This window comes from Schistocerca nitens, chromosome 4, assembly GCF_023898315.1.
Source record: "Schistocerca nitens isolate TAMUIC-IGC-003100 chromosome 4, iqSchNite1.1, whole genome shotgun sequence".
Classification (NCBI taxonomy): Eukaryota; Metazoa; Arthropoda; class Insecta; order Orthoptera; family Acrididae; genus Schistocerca; species Schistocerca nitens.
The window spans coordinates 389,921,370-389,943,266 of NC_064617.1; positions in this window are offsets into that span (position 1 = coordinate 389,921,370).

A 21,897-nucleotide genomic window follows, 5' to 3' on the forward strand; every position below is an offset into this window, starting at 1 on the left:
TCGACCTACTTCTTGTTAATGAAACATAAGAGTGTCATAATTGTATTTTGTTTTATCAGCGGCATAGCGCTGCAGTTCTGTGCCATAGGCTTTATTTATTTGTCAGAGATTAATTGTTTAATTAAGATTTCGCGTTTCCGAGGAAACTCACGCACGGCATGCAAATGTGCCTTTATAACTTTCACTGCAATAAGCCTGTGTATTAGCAAGGTGGGTCGACAGACTTGGTTATCGTCTTTATCGTTTACAGTAACAACGCCTACATTTGGCTTTCCAACATTTCTACTTTTTTTAAAAGCCTTCAGAGGATTTCTAGTAACTTTATGTTTACCCTCAAATATCCTTCAATAAAACAGAGATTTCAGTGAACAGAGTCCACTATTAATATTTTCAGGATTACAAAAGAGTAAATTAACATGAAACATTCAACAATCGAGCAAGTGATATACATCGAACTATCACAGGTTAGCCACAACACTTACTTTGTAACATTTACTTTCCCTCATATAACTCAAATGTACATGATGAGCATGTAGATTCATGAGTGTACCATTTGACAACAGTTTGACAGCGCCACAGTGGGTCATGCCCATACAGAACGTATTTCAAAAATATTTTAAAAATAGCTGAAATTCTCTGAACTGAATAAATTATAATTCAATTGAAAGGGGAAAGTCTGCACATTTTTAAAATTCAAAGTAGTAAAAATTGAACATTTCATAATTATGAACCTTTCCAAAGTCAAATAACATTCACACACAGAAAAATATGTTGGAAAAAGATTATTTGACTTTGTATTAAAATTGCAGACTCAACTTGAGGCAATAAAGTACCTAGCAATAGAGTACTAATGGTGCTAGGTCATTGTGTCACTGAAGAAGCCACCTCCAACTTCATTACAATAACAAATAAATTATTTCCATGACTCAGTTAATGTAAAGGAAATGATAGGTTAATTAGTTCACTGAAAAAATGCAGTTTTCAACTAAGTGTGACGTTATTAAGCATAAAAAATCGTACAGTGTCATAAACTTACATCTACAGTATTCAGTGTCCAGAAAGGGAAGAATGATTAATTAAAAGCAATCTAACGACATTTGTTCCCTTTTTGACATAGATAATTAAAACTTCAGAAGACAGTTAACCTAAAATCGTTGCATTTTACGTAATTAACTTTTTTACTAATGGTTAAAATAACTAGATTTATGTTTCTTTCAATAAAAAATGATATCACATTATTTAATACTTTGAATAATAATTACCACACAGAAGCTCACGAATAGGAATTTATTTAATAGTACTATTTTGTAAGGTATCAATGTCTGGTGGGGGGGATGAATTTTGATAAAATATATGTTATATCCCACTAACATAAGCTGTACTGAGCACTGAGATATCTACATCCTGTATCTTTCAAGTACTACGATCTAGTGACACACTAGAAGACTAAACAGTTAAATGAAGCAGAGTGCGGTTTTAGCTGACACAGTGCACCTGTTTCACGAAAATCAAATGAGCTACCTCTCCATTCCACGAATGTTGGAAGTGAGTAAGTTTGTTTCCTTATATGGTATATACATTGCTTTGAAACATTGTTACACTCCTCACTAATTTCGATTGTTTGTACACCATTTCTAATTAGTGGGACGAATATGCCCAGTAAATTTCATAGAATGTAAAGAACGTTGGTGTGAGATGTATCAAAGCCACCAACAAATTTTATTTTGAAAAGTTATATGCAATATTTGAAGTTTTTCATTGTCATGACAATAAATGTGTTTTGGTACTGATTTGTTATATTTTTCCATGTTAGCCATTCCTGTAAAGTCTCTCTACAAATAAAAATTCTCTCTGAAAATCATATTTAAATTAAAACATGGACATAGACAAGATTGTCATACACATGTGTCCCACCACTGATTTTCAGAATTAGCCAATTTAAAATCTTTTTATAAGTGAAAGTGTCACACTGATCCTCCGGCAAGACAGTTTTTGACTTTTATTGTTGAAATATATTTAAAAAGAGCTTTAACCCTGAAAGCATTAAGAATATTGTCATTGTGGTGGAATGGAATATTTAGTGATATAGCTATAATAATTATATCTATTAATGTTCTGTAAAATTCCTTCCACTGATGGAAAAAATATCTTTGTTGTGGTGGAAAAACATTTTTCACCATAATAGGTGAAATGTAAATTTTGGGTTCTTCTTCCTCAGAGTGAGTTGCAAGTACAGGTGATAATGAGAAGATTTGTACTTTACTGCTTTAACGATCCTAGATTATATCAATGAAATGGTATGACCTATCATGTCAAAGCCTGCAGTAATTTTTTTGGCAGACACAGCTAACGTCATTTGTGTCACATAAGAAATTTGGGATGCCAATACACATTGAAAGTTATCTAAAAATTCCTGATTTTATGCTTCCAATAGTTGAAATTTAAACATAAAACAACACTCGAAAAGTGTAAATAAATCATCGAAACAGATCGGAATGAAAATTTACGACTCATAATGGGTAGCTATCTGAGAAAATAAAAATAACAAAACCAACCAAACTGGATTGGTGAAGGCAGCATAAATTTAGATGAGAAATCTAGAAATATGAGTGGAGCCAAGAAACAAAAAATTCTTCCCTTAGCAGAAAATCATGGACGATACTGTGAAATGTTAAACTAAAAAATATGGCCTGATTCAAACACCTGTGATAAAACCAAATGAACAGGTTAAAAGAAGTTGTGAATAATATGGAAGACAAGACTGCAGTTTCACAAAGGATGATGGTTTCGTCGCAAGTCTGGTGCAAATGATCACAAGGGTGACTGTGAATATTTTGCAGAGGCTTGATCATGCAGATAAAAAAGAGGACATTCTCTGGAAAAGATTCTCGAAGTAAAAGAATATTATCTGAGAAAGTTCTGAATTTTACATGAACAAAAAATTCGCAGTATATTCTCTGACCAGGCAATTCTTTCTCACTACCACCCCTCCTCCTTGAGTAGGTACTCTATGTTGAACCCTCAGTTTTCTGGGATTGTAGCACTTGACATCAGACCACCATGTACCCAGTGCTGTCAGTAGATGTCACACTCTGCAACAGCCTGTCAATGAGCTAAAATTCCATAGAGTGGTTAACACACAATTTACAGCACTCCTTGTGGCAATCATTTTTAACTCAGCTACTATTTTCACAGTGGTCAGAACATGAAGGGGAGCTCAATGAGTTAAAATCTGCCTTGTGAATTCCCGGATTTGATTAAGTATGGAGACATCGTTGGATCCTGACAATTTCTGTTTCTTTATGCAGTAAAATTATTAAAGTAATCTTATGGTGGAATTCCATTCTTTTGGTGCCTAGTATACCTGCTTTGACGATCACAGTTATGGTTTTCAAGTCCAAAAAAACTGAAAGCACAATATGCCTAAGTACAACTAGAGAATGTGCTACTGAAGAAGTATCTATAACAATATAATGTGCGACACAAAAGGCAAAGCGCCCTTGAGTTGCTGTTTTCGAAGAAAGGGTATGTCATGCAGTTTCTGATTTTTTAAACAGTGAAAATACAGTAAATCTTCTGAAGCATCTTTCGCCACTTCAAACTAGTTGTAAAGTATCACAGTATTCTCAACAAATAAGGAAAATGCCTCTGACTCTACATTTTTATTCCGCTAAGGCTCACACTTACAAAAGTTTGTGAAATTATCTCACCAAGAACACTTCACTCCAATACTGAGAAGTTCCTTATACATATAGAAAGAATCATCTTTCCACAGCATCTGTATTTTGGGAAAAATGCAGTGTGTGAAATATAAAGTTGTACTCAGTCATTATTTTGTCTGCAGAATAGATCGTTTCCTTACATCTAAATCTTTTAAACAAATAGGTGAAGCTGCAAGACAACTATATACCAAGCTAACTTTATTTAAAGGTCAGTGAAAACATTGCAGAAGCAGAATATCAATGAAAAAACTGTGGAAATGAATTGCCATGCGAAATATTTTAAAAAGATATGTCAATACAACAACGTAAAAATTCAGTGGCAATAAATTATTTTTTTCTCTTTTAAGTCATCATCATCATCATTATTATCATTATTCAACTACTTGTGTTAATTACTTGCAAAATATATATTTTTTAAATATTCTCATCCATACTGGAGTTGATTTTGAGGTTGTGATGTTATACTTAAAATACAATGAAAAACACAGAATTTCTGCCCCAGTCACCGTTTCTATTACCTAAATCAAAACGCATATCGAAGTCTAATACACAATTTTCAGGTATTACCTTCAGAAATTGCATTTATTTAAATTCAGTTTATGAGCAACAACAAGTTATCATGAGTAGATATACCTATGTTTTATCTACACTGAAAAAGAGTTTATCGATATTTGGGTAAAAGCTTTACTTTTTAGCTGACAGTGTACATAGAAGTCATTGGCGTTTACTGTTTTAAGAAAAATAAAGCTAGGATAAACTATTCAAAGTTAATTAAAGGGGATGTGACAAAGCAGATGATACCTTTGACTACAAAAAGAATAGGGGAATGGTAATTCAATTTGCTTGAAACATGGTGGATGCATATCCACTCTATGAAATTTAAACTCACTGGAGCCTATTTACAGAGAGAGACTGTGAGCATATTTCTGCCAAACCTTGAAAACATGTATGAAAAGACAGTAGCAGCATGTAAAGCTCAACTCTGGCACTGAGCCGAAAACATAAGACGAAATTGTGGAATGTATGTTAGTAAATGTGTTTTGACATATTGTATGCTTAATGGATCAATAACGTATCTCCATAGTGCTATTTAAAACAGCGATTGTAGAAGATATTTATACAACTACATATTTCCACATTGAAGATTGTTCAGGAGACAAATCATTGAACTAACAAGAATGTAGCTTGCAAATTTAAGTGTTTCAATATTTTTTTCCATGTCATGTGCCAGAAGTTAACCGCAAAGTAAAAATGATGAGATAAAACTGCACAATGAATATTAATTTACGGCATAAATCTGTGTTTGTGTGTGCGAGTGTGTGTGTGTGTGTGTGTGTGTGTGTGTGTGTGTGTGTGTGTGTGTGTGTGTGAGTGTAACTACATACCTGAAAAAAAAATGTGCTCACAATTTATCCACACGAATAGTCAGTAGTAATAACGAAACTGTTACACAGCCTGATGTTCAGGATCATGATAATACTGAGACTGAAACTTTATATTCGCAGGAAGGAATGGGAAGTAAAGCCTTCATAAAGTCTGGTAGTCCTATGCACGAAATTTTCAAGAAATGTAGTCCACCGAAATATAGGTGGAATGAATGATGTTTACACGAACGAACTAATATAGTCAAGAAAAACTTTGAGAGTCACTGTGAGTAGAGTGGAAAAGCAAACAAGTATTGTGACACACATCTCTCACAGTAGTCATCTGATAGATTTTAATATCTACTTGCCAGTATCTGCAGAAAGATCTGTTGGTCAATTGCAAATGTATATTTTTCCTGGGTATTTTACATCTCCTCTGTTTCTTACTAATGTTCACTAATTTCTTCTTCCTTCATTCCATGGAGAAACGAGCGTACAAAATACACCGCTATTAGTGATTAATCTGGGACGATTATTAATCTCAGCAAGAAGAGTGGAAATTCATTCTGAAGTGTTACTAATGTTTATATCATGTGATAAAATGCCTTTTTAAAATGTTAGAAGATTGTAGAAGATGAATTTTTGCATTTTTTTATATAAGGAACCAATAGCCAGATATATGAAATAAAGTTTCCACAGCCATCTCTGGGCCGTTGAAAAGCCGTACTCTATCCATAGGAGAAGATACCAGGTGAGATTCTCAGTAAACATCTAGGATAGAATTCTTGAAGGTCACCCTACTGGGCCACACATCTTACTAGATCGTTGAATGGTGCATGGTACTTGGGTTTTCTGGATAACAATTTACTTGAACTAATGGAGGATGTTTCCTTGCAACTGTGCACTAGTTTGTGGTTTCAGAATGATGGTGCTCCCACGTATTATGAACGTCAGGTCAGGGAATATCTCACAGACAGCTTCAGGCAGAGAGTAATTGTAATAAAATGCCCAGACCCTTGACCTGAACTCTGCCCTGGCCTCACTGATCTCTGCTGTTTCCTCTGGGGTTTTGTAAAGTCCCTTCTCTCAACACCAGTAGGAACAGTGCCTGAGCTTACTGAGTGCATCATTCAGCATTTAACATCATCAGAGGTGAGTGTGGAATCTTACAAAGAATCAGACAAAACATGTTTCGCTGTTGCACATTATGTAACAAAATTGGTTGTAGTCAAACTGAACATTTGCTCTATGGTAGAGAAACCACTGCTTCAGTTTAAGGCATCTGATGGTTCTCTACTGTTTTGTCCCTAAACGTTTTGCAGATTATGGTATCCTGGCATTTTATTTAGCCTATTGAGTGCAAAGAAAGTGCATAGTAGTGTGAAATATTTTTTGCAATTTTCTGGCTATACATATCAAAATGTCCCCTGTTTCATCTCCACAATCTGTCACATTTTTAAAATGGCGTTCTGTTACACCATGTGTGAGTCATTTCACATGTCTGTACCAAATTTTAATTTGTTTCCTGTGAACTATAACTGAAATAAAACGATCGTACATCGATAGCTGAAATGGAGGACTGTGGAGCATCAGCTGGTATAAATTTATATTAAAAATGAAGAAATTCCTCCAGCTGTATTTAAGGTGTCGATTTTATTTTGGCAACTAGTTTCAACGTTGTAACAACGTCATCTTCAGGCCCATACACTTGTTGACATCAACTGCGTGGGGCTGATACAACACGGAGCACGTCTGTATCTCACAACTGACTTCTAGTATCAGCTGCACACAGTTGATGTCAACAAGGGTATAGGCCTGAAAATGACGTTGTTACAACGTTGAAACTAGTTGCCAAAATAAAATCTACACCTTAAATACAGCTGGAGGAATTTCTTCATTTTTAATAGAAGTAAAATGAAGTTGATTTCATTATAATATTATGATTCAATATTTGTTTATTACAATGTCCACAAAAACACAGAACTTAAAGTAAAAGAAAATGCAGTTTAGGAGATTCAAACCAGAGATCCTTCTATCACCAGACATTCACAGTACACATTCTGCTAAAGGTATCCATGTAATGTGCAAAACGTTTTGCACTGAACAGTGCTTGGAAATCATCTCATTTTTAGAGGTAACTTTTCGAGATTTTCTTTTTTAAAATTGTGTCACAGTCCTTTAGGAAATTGATGTCTGGGCACAGACTTTCAAATCCTACAACTACTCTTACACATACCACAAAGCAAACAGAACATTCCCTGACCCACAATGTCACCTTGCAGATAAAAGCTCATATATACACTCACAGTTGCAAACCCCATGCAGCCTCTTGTCTGAGCAGAGTACAAACACATACACAGATCCAACAATAACTGAAATACATTGCTGTCATTTACAAGTCTTGAAAAGTACAACTCACAGAAGGCAGTACTAGGACTTACTGGGGTTACATCATAAGCTGGGATCCAAGAAATCTCAGAGACCAGAATAGAAAGTATACAGAAAGGATAGCAGAGAACAGTCCCTTTGATTTGTATGATGTCAAGCACTGTGCTCAGTGACATATTGAACCTGAGTAAAGGCAAAACGACAGCTGCTTGTACTATGGTCCAGAATGGACATTCTTACGAAATGGAAGTAACCTGACTAAATGAAAATTTTACGAAAAAAAGCACTAATGAAACAAGTTGTCATAAATCTTTAGTTAAATTCATTATTGCCCCAGTTTTTAGATTGAGACAACAACATTGCTACTATGTCTTGTAAATATTTTTTTCCTATTTTTATTTTATTTATTAATTGTTACTTTCTTGGACTTTGAGCTGATAAATAAAAATTTATTTCCAACAGAAATACCTGTTGTGGTACTATCAGCAGGAATTTCAATATTTGTATCAGTTCTGGAATTTTCATTCATGTTTTCAACCTGAAAGTACCACTTACTGAAGTAGTTAAGGTGACTGCTTGTGAGAATTGGGAAATCCAGGTTTGAGTCCTGCTCTAGAATGTCACTGATAGGTAGCTGTTCGCAGTCAGCGAATTTATTTCGAATTTACATAGATATTACTTTAAATGAAGACAGTAAAAAGCATGAAAATTGAGTTTATACAAATGGATTAGGCCCAGACCGCTAAATCATGCGATGTAATATGAATCATATTTGTTTAATAAATGATGATTGATAATCGTCACAAAACAATTACTCTCAAGGTTTATCCTAAATATGGCATGTATTTCAGCTTTTCCATCATGTAGCATTCGATTGCTTAACATTTGGATGGAAGGTTGCAGTGTGTAAGAAAAGGAGAACTTGACAATTTAGTTTTCATTTTGGCACTGAAAAAGCCCACCCATTTTTCCATAAAACCACTCACCACCCACGCCATTATATTGCTTCACCATGTGACTGGAATCTTACTGATGTCTATATTCTTGTAACAAAACAGTTTAGTGCCTATTTTCACCTTGAATTGCTAGAAATTTTGAAGGCAGTAACTTCATTGGCATCAAACACGTCTTTCATGTCATAATTCGCAATAAGGTTGTACAGTATTGTCTTCCATTCTCTTGCTACACTTTCTCGCATGTCCTTGGCTTTCATTCCACATGATGTTATACCTAACTTTGAAACTGTCCTGCCACCTGTCGAGGTCTTAAACTCCATCTTTTCAAGTTGCTTAAAGACTTTCAGAACCTCATTCTGCAACATGGGCACAGAATGAGTTAAGTTTCATTACCTGCACACTTACGAACCATTCCCACACTGTTTTCTTAATTTCTTCATTTTTCGTTTTCTTCATCTTTCTTTTCATTTGTCCATTTCTTATTATCCATTGATTCTGTATCTAATCCTTGTTTCTTAAAGTATCATAAATTACTGTTTTACCATATCTGAAATGTGATAATTACATGTATTATGCCCTTTCTAGCATACTTTAGAACAAAATGTAAGTTTTTAAAAATCGGCAAAAACCACAAAAATAGCATAATTTTAATCAAAAGAGACTATTTTCCCAAAAAAATCAGATTTTTAATAACAAAAGCCAAATGACTGCACACTGAAATCAGTCATGGTGTAATAAAAAATTTCAACCGTTTTTGGCTTTTTACAAATATATTCGTCATTATTCCAATATAATGATTAATAAATTCAAACATTTGAATCATTTGACTGAAGAATTTTCAGATATGTAACAAATACTACAAAAAATCATGAAATTTCACGAATGAAATCTAGACATAAAAGTTACAAATCATTACCTCATTTTTAGTTTTAAAATTCTATTTCATGATACTCATTTTAATCTCCTGCTTTTATTCTACCATTATATCTCAGTTTAATAACCCCATGTTCAAAACAGTTAAAATTACATTCCCTTATTAGTTTGATACAACTGTTTGGCCAAATAATATTAAGTTCAATATTTAGCTCCATACAAATGTTCCCTATACTAAATGTTCCAATAATAACATCCATTAATGTTACCTAAAATATCTATGACTAGCTCATTAATTTTTTAACAATATTTTATTGTTTGCATTGATGAGTTTTCCAAGTAGAAATTATGTTTATCTAAAAAAAACTTAAAAGATAAATTTGAATTTATTTATCATGGTACTTCACTAGAAATTTCTGTATGTAACAGATATAAAAATATTTCTAACAACAATTTTATTTCTTTAAATGACCTCGAAAAATAAAAATAACAAAAACGAAAAAACAAAAAATTTATACAATTGGAAGCATAGTGAATATGACATAATAATTTATATAGTTTTCAGTTATCTCAAAACACAAAATTTCAACTTTTGATGATATAGTGGAAGAATACAATAGAGAAGGATTAAGAAAAGTTGATACCAATTTTATTATCAGCATCAGGAGTTATTGGTTCATTCGGTGGCATAGCAGCAGCTATCGTTAAATCAGTTCATGATAAAAATAAAAATTATGAAGAATTAGCAGAACAAAACAGGTATAATAAAGTGTTAGAAAAAAGTGCCTGAATACAAAATTATATTGGAGAAAACTACTAATATGTATCCTAATGCTTTAACTAATTGTGATGCAGATAAAATTGAATACAAATGAAAATTAAGTACTTTTGTGATGTTTTTGTGATTGAAAAACTACCTAATCCACAAAAAATTTTTAAATTTCTATTAGTTAAGTTAGATACTTCAAATAATATTCTTGCACTTTGGATTTGTAATTATAAAACAAATAAAAGAAAATTGTTTTGACTCATTTGGCAGAAATATACCAAATCAAGTAGTTGAATATTTAGGTGAAAGTTAATAATTTTACATAGTGAGAGAATATGAGATTATTATGTTTTATTTGTGCTATGGCTATTGTCAAATAATTAAAAATTTCGTGGTAATTTAGATCCAATAAATGGAGAAGGTCAAAAATAAACTAAATGTGCAAATCACTGGAAAAATAAAATCAGAAGAATTGGAAAAGTCAAAAATGTGATTAAAAGAACGATATTATCTAAAAGAGTTAATTAATAAAATTCATAGTGAACTGATTAATGCCTTAGAAATAACTAAATCTTACATTGATTTCAATGACAGAGTAATAGTAGGTGTAGATGATTCAACTGATAAAAAAGATGTCATTAACAGAAGGTATATAGAAAATTAATTAAACAATCCAGTTAAAAAAGCTGGATCGACAAGTACTTTAATGCAGTTTAAAAACTATTTCAGTAATACACATTTAAATTAACAAATTAAACAATATTCATAAACATGATTATGTACCTATAACAAATCTAAACGAAGAAATAAACAAAGAATTAAAATCTTCTGCAAAACATTTTACTGATGTACTAGAAAAAAATGCATGTGACAAACAAATAAATGAATTTTCAATTCTGAAAGGAAATGAGTAACAACTGCATGACTTTCAATATGATTTTTCACTGAAAAGAATTGTCATTGCCAAAAATAATATCAAAGATTTAACATTTAATAATTTACGTAGTACATAAGTGTATATGATAATCTATATCAAAGAAATAGTAATAACAAATCAATATTTTAAAAATGGTAGTGAAATCTGCAATATCAACCTATAATCATAATCAATCAACAACTCAGCGTAACTCAAATTTTCTAACTGTAAAATGAAACGATACAGTTAAAACTATACCAGTGATGTAAAACTAATTTGATTTGGTAAAATGTAATCCCTATAAATTGCCAATTATAATCTTATCTTGTATCTTAAGTGCAAAAAAATTAACGAAACTCAATCCTGAATGAACAATAACTAAAAACGGATGAGACAGGAGTGTTCAGAATATAAAATTAAAAAAAAAACAAGTTTGTTAAAAAAGTTGTTTTACATATAGAAGTGAGAAAAAATTTAATCGATGAAATGTTTCACTTGATTTATGCGATGTATGGCAACAGGTTTAGAAGAAATAAATTCTAAATTATTGAAAATTATTTTAAAAATAGGTAAAGGATATGAGCATTTCTTAATTCTAATTCTTGTTTTTTTTTCGAAATTTGTTTGCCCTATTCTGTTTAAAGACAAAACAGATAATGTTTCAGACAGTTTTGAAACAAATTGTTATAAGAACATTGAGAAATCTCAAACAGAGAATGCTAAGAAATTGTACAAGAAAGATTTTCAAGAAATTACGAAAAAATACACGATTAACCATTACTCAGTTCTTTCACAATTAAAAGCATCAGCTGAAGACCTAACAGAACATTGATGAAAATGTTGAAAAAATTTACTCCTCTTGGTGGCCAACGGCCTGGCCGCAGTGGTAACACCAGTTCCCATCAGATCACCGGTGTTAAGCGCTGTCGGGCTTGGTTAGCACTTGGATGGGTGACCATCCAGTCTACCGAGCTATGTTGACAAGTGGGGTGCACGCAGCCCTTGTGATGAAAACTGAGGAGCTACTTGACTGAGAAATAGCGGCTCTGGTCTCAGAAACCGACATATGGCTGGGAGAGCGGCGTACTGACCACATGCCACTCTATATCTGCATCCATTGACACCTATGAGCTGATGATGACACGGCGGCCAGTTAGCACCACTGCGCTTTCATGACCCATTCGGGAGGAGTTTAGTTATAGTTTTTTAGGTAACTATTACTGGGCTCTTCTAGTTAAAAAATCGGTTGATGGATATAATAATACAAAACATTAAACAATAAAACAAACCTATTGCTGCAGATTAATTTAAATTTGACTAAAATTGTATCTAATGATTAGAAATCCAAATTTACAATAGGCAATAAAGTAAGAATAAGTGCACTGAAAGGAATTTTTGGGAAATGTTATATTGCAAAGTGCTTAGAAGAAATTTTTGAAATTACTGACATTATATTTGCAGATCCAGATACATACAAATTAAAAGATATCAGAGGCACCATTTATGAGCAATAAATACAAAATATAAAATTTCTGGAGATACATGTCTAACTGATGAAGTTTTGACACAAAAAGATGATAAAATGATTCTTATATTGTTAACATTTGGTAACTCACACTGTAGATGGGTAAATAAAGATAAAATTGTTTTACAAAAAACTTCTTTATGTAAATGAAGAATTTTGAACTTTCATTTTATATCAATACAGTATTCTCATGATGATAACGTATCTAAATTCATAAATCAACCTACTGCTGTTTATGTTTGCCATTTATTTCATCTAAATGGTGATGAAAAATGTATTGTTTATGTTTATTTAAAAAAAGACTAATATGTACATTATGCTGTTACCCCAAATATACCTTTACTTAAATTAAATATAGTTTCCAAATTATTTTGTTACCACACTTTTGTCTGATTACATTATCTTTGTTAGGAATGACTGTGTAACACTCTATTATTGCATTTTCTTCTTTATTCTTAACTGAAATTATCTAATACAAATTTACCCATTATCATTTTGTTACCTTTAGGCGTAATATTTTTAGATAATTCAGGTTTCATAACTGTTAATCTTCTTCTCTCCTTTGTGATTCAACAACCAATTTAAATAATTCTTCAATAAAACGATAATGAACTTTATTCCCCATGTACTTATATTCAAATTTATCATCAGGAAGTTCACCAGTGTTATTCATAGATTATCTACGTTTATTTTTATTGTTCCTAATATTTAATAAAAATTTTATTTTAATATTAATATGAATTAACATAAGATATTATATCAGTTTGTTACTTTGTTATTAATCTTACTTAACATTATACTTTTTGTTTTACTTCTTCTAACTCTTTGACAATGATTTTTAATTTTTTCTCCAATTCTATGACATTTTGTTGACATTTATATTCTGAAATATATTTTATGATATCTGCCAATATTTATCCATAGTTAAGTACTATTTTCTTATTTCTTTGCATTTTTTGTATAAAATGTTGTTATTAATTCTATTTAATTATCAACTGTTTTATAATACCTTATTTACAAAAAAATTGTTTTTTAAGTTTTAGTTATGTTATTGATAAGATAATTTCTTAATTTTCGGCATAATTTCAGGTGACATATTTTTACCACAATGAATATCATTTACAAATGATAAAATAATACCTGTATTCAACACATTTTTTATTAGAATACTGGACTACATTAAGTTTCAAATCATTTTCTCAACTTTAATTCATGGTTGTGCGGATAGATAAAATCTAAAACATTTAATATTGCTGATCAATTAGATTTATTTTAAACTCACATTATTCAATTTCAGAAGAAAAAAGTTGTACTATAAATGTGTTTGTTTTATATTATTTTTTGATAATTTTAATGACAAAATTAATACAAGGGAAACACATTCAATCAAAAATTGTTATTTGTTTTTCATTTCCATTAAGTACTTCTAAATTGAGGTGATAAAATGTTATAATATATTTTTGTCTTGTAATTATTTTCTGTTAAATTAAAGCACTTAAACGATTACTGAAGCAGTCTTCAAACGTATTCAAAATTTAAAAGTGTAAAATGTAAGAAACTGAAAATTTTAATGTACACAAATTTAGAAAATATAACTATGGCAGAATATATATGGACTTTATAACGAGTATCATAAAAAACTGCATAATAATAAACGAATTGTGATTAATAGTGGAAAACATATTTCTAAATGTTATGACAAATGAAATTTATAAAAAGATTTCCAATGACGAATATCTTAAGATATTATTATCGAAGGAAAATCATGAACAGATTCGTTTGATAAAAAATACATTAACTGTCAATCAATTACAGATTTTAGTAATTTTTACTGCCATCTAAAGACAAATATACAACTAAATGTAAAAACTGTATCTGGGAATATCACAAAAAAAAATTATCAGAATTAGGTTCAAATTCATCAGAGTAAACGAAGAAAATTACTAACGCTCCAGAAATTTCTAATTTTGATTGTTTTTACTAAAATATGCCATCTGAAGACTAATATTCAACCACATCTAAAAACTATCTTCCAGAATTTATCAAAAGTAATATTAAAACAAAAATAAGCTTAAATTCAATTACATATATTTTTAATGACTGTTAGTACATTATTTCATTTCATTTTTTTATTTTTCTAACAAAATTTTTCCTTTTGTAAATAACAAAGCAATCAGGTGATAGGAAAACCAACTTGAACTTAATTAAAATATAAGTACAAAATTTTTAATCTAAATTTTCTTTAACCTGAAATTAAAATTACCTTAATATTTTAAATCATTAATTTATATTAGTTTTTGACTTTTTGTCTTGAATTCTTACTTTTGTATCCATGTCTGTTTTGGTCATTTACTTTGCAAATACTTGTTAGTTATAAATAAAGTGCTTGCTTAAATTAAGTGGTAATTCAGCGGTTGCCAAAAAATATTAACTGTACCATTAAGAGTTGCACTAGTTGGTTTTTATACAACATTTTAAACTCTAAAAGTTAAGACAGCCGTGGTGGCAGAGCAGTTCTAGGCGCCATAGTCTGGAACTACGCGACCGCTATGGTTGCAGGTTCGCATCCTACCTCGGGTATGGATGTTTGTGATGTCCTTAGATTACTTAGGTTTAAGTAGTTCTAGGGGACTGATCACCTCAGAAGTTAAGTCCCATAATGCTCTGAGCCATTTGAGCCAAAAGTTAAATCAAAATATGATGAACTATGTTGACATTTTAAATAAATTGGTTATTGATGATGTTGTTTAACTATATATGGATGCAAAAGGTAATATTGGAAGTGTGCCAGGATTTAATAATTAAATAATCGTAAATAGGGAAAAAATTATTGCTTATAACATCCCAAAAATTATACTATTTGTATTAATACCGGTTAATTTTTATGTAGCTGATGAAATGTTTCTAAAAATCATTACTTTTCATCTTGAAACTAATATTATTCTTATGTTTAAGCGTAATATTGAATTTGGTGCATGCTTAATTAATGAAACCAATTATCATTTATTTCTTGCCATTCATGATCAAATTCAGGATTTATAAATAAATATAACTAACAAAAACAATAACTTCATTGACCTTAATGGTGATGCTACAACAATAATTTTAGGCATGAATTAATTCTGTATAAATGAAAAAGCTTTTATTCTTTTTCAGTGAATGAGATTGGGAAACAATGTAAATATTCCTAATAAAGATGTAGAAATTAACATAAATATTGGTGGTGGCTGACTACATCCAAATCATTCTAAGATGTACATAAATTGTAAAAGTGCTACACCCGATAGAACAGATTATCCAACATATGACAGAAAATATAATAAGAATATAACTGATAACTATGTAGCAAATCTATTTGATTTTGTAACCAGAACGAAATTTAATGATATTTTATCTATAATGGTACATTCATTTATTTCATCAATAGTTTTATTACCTTTAACTTCGTCTCTTGCTGAAAAAAAATGCATGGAAAGATATACACTCAATAATGGTAAAATAATGAAGAAAAGTGAAATACATCCACTAGAGGTTTGTGGTGGCTTTTTAAGATTGTAAAGAAGTAATGTGGGAAGGAGGTTTTATTGTAATTGTTACTTGGAGCTCAGGTTCGAATGATATTGTCATATGGGCGTTTTTAAAGATGCTACAGTTGAAATGAATGATACTTTCTCGGAAGAAGGAAGAATTATATTTGAGATTATGGAAATTCGAGTTGCAGTTATTAAATATGAACCAGATTATGAGAATGAACAACGAGAAATTATATTAAAGAATATTAAGACATTAATTCCTTGTTACAAATTAGAGACTACAGAAACAGCAGGAATAGCTGGTAATAAAAATTTTGATATTGCTATCAAAATTATTTAAATTTAGTTTAAATTGACATATATTATTTTATTTTAGTTGTGTTTCAAACTAATCGTAGAAATCATAGCATGATGATGTTAAATTATGTACATTATATTTGAAAAATTGGAATATTTCTGCAATAAATGTGGAATTTAGAGCCAGCAGATAATTTTATATAGGATAAGTTTAAGGTTCATTTTGTGATTTTAAAATAATTACGCAATTACAAGGAGATACTGATATAAATTTGTTTTTTCCTATTATAAATTATCCTAGTTGTGTCATAAACAACACACAGAAAAAGATACCGCAGCAATACAAAAAAATGACAATGAAATTATATACCATTTTTAATTTCTAATATATCAGTTGATGCACTAACATATGACATTCAACAGAATATTACCTGAGCATTTTTAATTTTTTTATTATTTTTTTAGGTTTTGAATATTATCATCTTCTCTTTAATCATTTTCTTTCACATTCTTCAACTTAATCAGCAAAAACTGGAAATTTTATAATTTTGTCTTCATTTTGAAATAACTGAAAAATATCTAAATTGTTACATATGGTACATACTGTCTTTTCACTTGTATAAATTATTGGTTGACATTTTCGCTGTTCTTTGTTGAGTCTGCTTATAAGAAGTAACTATTTTAATTAGAAATAAATATTTTTAGTTCTTTGATATATATATATATATATATATATATATATATATATATATATATATATATATATATATATCATAAGTAAGTTTAAATTTTTTATGAAATATTTCTGCTATATAATTGGTGCCTCATTTAAAATCTTAGCAATGTAAACAGTAATAAACTGTATAAGAACACTGCTGGTTGTGATTATTTGAACACCACACACGGAGAAAAAAATTTTGTGGAACTAAATAATGAATTTAAAATTATTTTGCAAAACAAATATCTGTACCTAAGAAGTGGATGGGATTTTCAATTTTTTGATGGTGGAAATATTAAACTGAGATATAAAGGAAATAGAAAAAGTGTTTATAATAGATATCATGGAAAGATTTTTTAAACTAAATTTGAGACAATAATTTGAAACTTTTACATGTAGATTTTATATTTGAAAGGTCACAATTTTTCTTGAAATATTTGCAACATATTTGAAAAATGTTTGGGCAAAAGATATTAACATTAGAAAAAATTAAATGAAATGAAAAATGACAAAAACATTCGAAAACACTCGAAATATGGTTGAAATGCTTGAAAAATGGTGACTATTTTTCGTTTACATAAATTTGTTTTTGCTATTATTGTGGCAAAAACGTGATTTTTGCTTAAAATTTCGAGATTTTCTTCGTTTTACCTTAATTTTTTAATAATGTACGTTTTTCACAAAACTATACTAGCACTGGCATAATATATTTGCTTGTTGTGTTAGTCTGTATCACTTGCCTCAGTTACCTTAATCTTTTCATTATGTGTTAGTAACACATACTTCTGGTTCAACATTATTTTGCCACTTACAGTGATACTAGTCAATGGAAACTGGCAGGAAATAATGCAAGTAGTGTTTTTCGTTGAAATGTGTGAACCTACTGGGTAAAACGATTCTTTAACAGGATAACACCCACGAGTTTCACTGCATAGAGTTTTCATAGGTATCCAACAAAGTTCCAGAGGACACCCACATGCATCAGTAATAATGGAAAACTAGTAACGTCACACACAAATGAACCGATTTAACAACTGTGCCAGACACTTGTTGTGTTATATAGACGTTGCTGACAGGATCGCTGCATTATGCCTGTTTACATATCTGTGTATTTGAAAACGCATGCCTACAACAATTTCTCTGGTGCTTCAGTGTATATTTCAAAGTAATAAAGTAACCAGTGTCGTAGAGAATCCTCTGTTGATAATCAGAAAGTGGTGTATATGTTACTATAAATGTAAGATAATGGGTAAGTCCTAGAATTAACTGGTGAAACCTAAGATTTACTATCATGGTGTGGTAAAAGTCCGAAATTTCGCATTATATGCATAGATTTTGAACTTTTACCAAGAGACATTGCTAAATCTTAGGATGTACCAATCCAAACTGGTAAAACCTGGATCCAAGATTCCAGCCTCAGTCGTGCAGGTTCAGACAAGTTTGAGTGTTGCCAATTTTGTGTTCAGGTAAGTTCCTTTGTTGGCAATTATAATTCTCGTCGTCTCACCACTGCATAGTTTCAGTCAGTGTCGAGCATCGTGTGTACAGTCATCTTTGCGACTCGTTTTAGTGGTGTTTCTTCTGCAGCTTTGCATCAGAATCAGTGATGTTATGTGTCACAGATTTTACGAACCTTTAAGTGAATCAGTGAATAATAGGAAGGACAACAATTTTTATGTAACTGCTGAGCAATATAATATCCTGTTAAGTGAAGTGAAACATGCAAAAATCGTTTCCAATAATAAATCTGTTCACTACAGACGTTTGAAGCTATATGCTGTTCTCAATATCAGAGGTGAAGAGAAACTAATAGCACCAGTGTCTGCTGTAAAAGAAGAAACATGTTATTAAGTTCGTTTTGATGAACTGTTTAACATACTAAATGAGACCCACACTGCTATAGGTCATGGCGGCTGAACACAGATGATTGTGGAACTGAACCGTAAGAACAAGAATGCGACTGTTGAATCAATCGTTACTTATTTGAGATTATGTGAACCATGCCAGAAGAACCAAAACACATTGAAAACGGGTGTTGTAGTGAAATCTATCAAACACAGTAAAATGAATTCACGATGCCAAATTGATTTAATCGACATGCAGGCAAACCCAGACAATAAGTCGAAGTTATTACTTGTATACCAAGAACATTTGACAAAATTTGTTATGTTCTGTGCACTAACTTCAAGCAGGGCTGCTGAAGTAGATTATCATCTTTTGGACATTTTCACCACCTTTGGTGCCCCAGTATCCTTCATTCTGATAATGGTAGAGAGTTTTGTAACCAAGTCATTCAAAGTTTATGTGGGTAGTAGAGTGGTATAAAGATAGTCCACGGGGAGCTGAGGCACAGTCAGTCCCAGGATCAGTCGAAAGACCACATCAAAATATCGAAAATATATTATCAACTTGGATGGAAACAAATGAAACTTCAAAATGGTTTGAAGGGCTAAGATTTGTGCAAGCAGTAAAAAATAGGGCTTATTATGAAGGGATCAGATGTTCACCATGTGAAGCCATGTTTGAGGTTCCAATGAAATTGGGCATTGCGACTTCAGTTGATTCACGTGGTTTGCTAAAAAATATAAACGCTGAAGAAGACTTGGAAACAATATTATACACCACTTCCACTGACTTACAGGAAACTGAAAATCTACGTCTACGTATATACTCCACTAGCCACCAAGCGGTGTGTGGCGGAGGGCACAATTCGCGCCAAAGTCATATTTCACTCCCTCTGTTCCACTCGCGGATCGCGTGAGGGAAAAACGACTGTCTGAACGCTTCAGTATGAGCTCTTATTTCCCTTATCTTTGAATGGTGATCATTAAGCGATTTCAAAGTTGGTGGTAATAATATATGCTCTACATCCTCAGTGAAGATTGGATTTTGGAATTTAGTGAGCAACCCCTTCTGTTTAGCGCGTCGTCTATCTGCAAGTGTGTCCCACTTCAAACTTTCTATGAGATATGTAACGCTCTCGCGATGGCTAAATGAACCAGTCACGAATCTTGCCGCTCTTCTTTGGACCTTCTCAATCTCTTGAATCAGACCCAACTGGTAAGGGCCCCATACAGACGAACAATACTCCAAGACTGGACGAACTAACGTATTGTAAGCTATTTCCTTTGTTGAAGGACTGCATCGCTTCAGGATTCTACCAATAAACCGCAATCTAGAGTTCGCCTTACCTGTGACGGCCAAGAAATTGATGCGAGTGAATCAAGTACTGGAACAGAAGGAATGGAGGTAGAAAGCGCAGCTGCAGAAGGTAAGGAAGCACCAGAGACACAGGATTTGATGACAGTTAACAACGACTCTGCCATCACCTGATAGTTGTGACGAGACGCTGCAACTTCCAACAGTCTTAATAAAGTGAAACGGATCTGAGAAGTTGACAAAGAAGGTCTTCAATTGCAGGCAAACAAAATGAAAGCAGCCTCATGTAACAAAATTCAAAAATCTTCAGTTGGACAGAATGTGAGAATTAAAGTACCAGATGCAGACAGGGCAAAAATATCAATAGTGATAAATATTCAGGATGACGAATTTTATCAACCTGGTACTAAAGCTGGCAAACTGGAGTCATTGTACATTAGGAATCAACTTATATTGTGGAAGAAATTTTTAGCAACATTAAAGAAGTAGCAAGAGGAGAAATTAGTTTATGGTAAGTGGTTACCAAACAATTGTTTGTTGGAAGACAAGAGTTCAGAAAGCGCAATTGCTTAAAAAAGTGTTCAGCTACAAAAAACCTGTGTAAATCGTCTTCCATATTATGAATTCGAAATGCCACAATAGTCAGCCTTGTTGAAACAAAAATTAACGTTCTCAAGGTAAAATACTTTTACAACATTTTTCAGTAATATGGAATATTGCTCATTATAGTCACAGTGGAATGCAAGAATGTTTAAAATACATGAATTTACGATAAATACAAACTATTTCAATAAATTGCTATGCTGTTTTTTTAATGAATACGGTTTTACCATCTGGTATGGGTACATCATAAGATTTAACAACGTCTCTTGGTAAAAGTTCGAAATTCATGCAAATAATAAGAAATATCGGAGTTTTACCACACAGTGGTGGTAAGTCTTAGGTTTCACTATATAATTCTAGGATTTACCAATCATCTTACTATTACAGTAACATATACACTGATTACCCTTACATAGACCTATTAAAATTCTTTTGTGATAACAGGTTACTTGGAAAATTGAAGCTGAGGTATGATACGCACGAAGGCGATTCGAAAACGTAGACTGTGCACACTAATGCTGCGTTGCTGCATCATGAAGCTCTGTCAGCTGATGGCCTTCAAACATTTTGAGGGCCATCAGTACTGATCTTCAATATTTCTGATACCGACAATACGTCAGTACGAGCTCTCACACGATCAGTACATCGAATCTGTGGCAAAATGGAACATTTGCAGTTTGCTACAAAAACAAAGCGCAGTAGTAAAATAAAGATTAAGAAGGCATAATGTACAAAATCCACGACTATAAAGTGAGTGAGCGCGGCGAAAATCGGTTAACTTCTGATGCTGGCAGGCGACACCGCCGTCAAAACTTTCTTCCCAAGGAACCTTGACGTGACTTGGCCTGACGATCTGACGTTGGCTCGTGCGAATGCGGCCATTTAAAATGCATTGTGGAATGTTTTGACGTGACGTGACAGCCTGTGTGAATTGCCCTTAGTGTGACTGTAGCGGACACTGTTATAATTACAGATACGCATTGCAATAAATGATCTTTCGATTTGACTTGTTTAGCATTTCCTTTGCAACTGATATTAAAAAAAGTATGCGTCTGAATTCGTCTCAGTTTCCCT